The 2,500-nt window shown below is 49.9% G+C and overlaps 1 pseudogene; it reads left to right on the forward strand.

The window, feature by feature from the left end:
* The window catches only part of LOC130404625 (vinculin-like), a 36,708-nt pseudogene that overhangs the window by 1,151 nt on the left and 33,057 nt on the right, over positions 1-2,500 (forward strand).

Genomic DNA, 2,500 nt, shown 5'->3' on the forward strand with positions numbered 1-2,500 from the left:
GCAAGTATTATGAAAACGAGATAATGAAGTATATCAGTTATTCTTCATTGTATTAGTGTTACCATGAACCATTGAACAAGGGGTAGCTAGACATATCAGCATGGATATTAGATTTCATGGACTGACATGATATAAACATTATACAGTAGGATTATATGTACATCTATATCATGTGCTTTTTCTATATACCTACCTAACAGGCTTACAGTTCATTGTGATCAACGCAAGCTCAGAGCGACCCAGGCAGGATGTTTACAACAAGACTAAATAAGGCTCCACCAAGTGCCTTTTTGTTTTTTTCGATAGCGTTGCCCTAATAATTGGCTCTTTGTTAATAATTCAAGAGACCTTTATCGTTGTGTGAAAAACACTCTTGTAAAATATTCCAACCACATTTCCTCTCAGACCCATCGGCCCTCCCCCATGAATATCCATAAAGCCTTTTAGATGGCAGTGATTATATCAAGGTTAAGCGGTGGACAGACGTAAGGACTGCTTTTTAAGAGAACGCTGATACTGTGGGGGCCACAGAGACGCCCAGCGGAGGTGTTTTATAGCCACGGTCTCTGGGGGTCTCTACGGGTAGTTAAAGTGTTCAACCCACCCTTATACGGAAGATAGTAAATCTGTTTAGAGGCCTGTAGTTTATTTTTCTGCCACCTTATATGTGTCTTAGATATTATCTGATATCATTTTCCTGATTCAAATGTATTTCCCTTGTCTGTGTATGATCATTTTCATAAATAAATGTCTGGGAAATCGGCTGGGAAGCAAAATCCAGCAGACTGTTGATGTGTATATATGTTAACATAGGGCCAAGCAATATGTACAGCACTGCTGTAAACGCTATCGGTCAACTGTTTATCAAATCAACTTCTCTGGAATAGTGGGATGACTCAGACACGAGCTGTACGAGGATACCCCAGCCATACATGGACCCCTCCTTCAGTCCAGGCCAGCCCACGTTCCTGGTTCTTCTGGTTCTTCAGGTTCTTCTTTTCTTTCCTTCGGGACCCCCCTTCGGGTGGGCTGTCCCTACAGGGGGCAGGAGAGGGGTCATAGGTTTGCCCCAGGCCTGGGACTTATCTTTAGCCCCAGGCCTGGGGTCAAAGGTTAGTCCCAGGCCCGGGGCTGTGTGGCTCTCTAGACGCTTTGGGGGAGCCAGGCTGCAGAGGGAGATAAGGGGGCTGAGGACAGGGCCGGGAGGGCACCCCGATGGGAGGCATGGGGGGGTGAGGCAGTGGACAGCAGGCGGAGGTGAGGACCGAACAGGCGCAGAAGATCTGACCATGGTGGAGGGAAAAGGGAAAGGGGAGGTTGGGGGGGGGGGTATATCGAGGTGTAAGCGGAGAGTAGAGGACTGAGATGTCACTTGGGAAGGGGAGGAAGGCTGAAAATAAGGTGTGAAACCACCGCAGGATAGGTGCTGGGTGGGGGAGGTGTTGAAAGACACTTAAAAAGGTGACGGGGAAAGACCAAGGATAACGGATTGTTGCTGCGTCCTCAGCTGAGCCGCTGGAGCCGACCCTTCCCGGAGCTTTCTGGAATAAACGTTTCATTGTCGGAATTCTCTTCCACTGACTTTCGGACGTCTTTGGGTCGTACTTTTCAGTGTCACAGGCACGTTGGGACCCGCAGCATCACGACCGCTGGGGTCTCAATGCACAAAGACACTATTGCAGCCAACACCCCATCAGTGCACGGCGTTTCAAAGTTAGCTCCCTGATGCGAACCAATGCTAAATGGTTGGAGAAGTCACGATGGATAAAGCGCTGTGGGTAAATTTAAACGTCATGGTAACGTTAGGGAGACACCGTCTGTATTTCCGTCTGACCACCAGTGGAGGAGTAGATATGTAAGTAATCTAAGATCCTGAGGTGGTTAAGACTGAGATCCTCAATGTGTCTGGGGGGGAAGGGGGAAAGGAAGGAATAAATAGATTTACTGTTGGGTGAAGTAACTACACACTCACAACATCAGGCAGCAGGGAGCGAGAGAGCAAGATGGATAGAGAGAGAGAGGGGGGGGGAGAGAGAGAGAGAGAGGGGGGGAGAAAGAGAGAGAGAGAGGGGGGGGAGAAAGAGAGAGAGAGAGGGGGGGGAGAAAGAGAGAGGGGGGGGGGAGAGAGAGGGGGGGGAGAAAGAGAGAGAGAGAGGGGGGGGAGAAAGAGAGAGAGAGAGAGAGAGGGGGGGGAGCGAGAGAGGGTCTAGCTGAGAGGGAGAGAGAGAGAGAGAGAGAGGGAGAGAGAGGGGGGGGAGAGAGAGAGGGTCTAGCTGAGAGGGAGAGAGAGAGAGAGAGAGAGAGAGAGAGAGAGAGAGAGAGAGAGAGAGACAGAGAGAGAGAGAGCAAGAGAGAGCAAGGGAGAGAGAGAGAGCGAGAGAGAGAGAGAGAGAGAGAGAGAGAGAGAGAGAGAGAGAGCAAGAGAGAGCAAGGGAGAGAGAGAGAGCGAGAGAGAGAGAGGGAGAGAGAGAGAGAGAGAGAGAGAGAGAGAGAGAGAGAG

Source organism: Gadus chalcogrammus, chromosome 15 (genome assembly GCF_026213295.1).
Source record: "Gadus chalcogrammus isolate NIFS_2021 chromosome 15, NIFS_Gcha_1.0, whole genome shotgun sequence".
NCBI classification, from domain to species: domain Eukaryota; kingdom Metazoa; phylum Chordata; class Actinopteri; order Gadiformes; family Gadidae; genus Gadus; species Gadus chalcogrammus.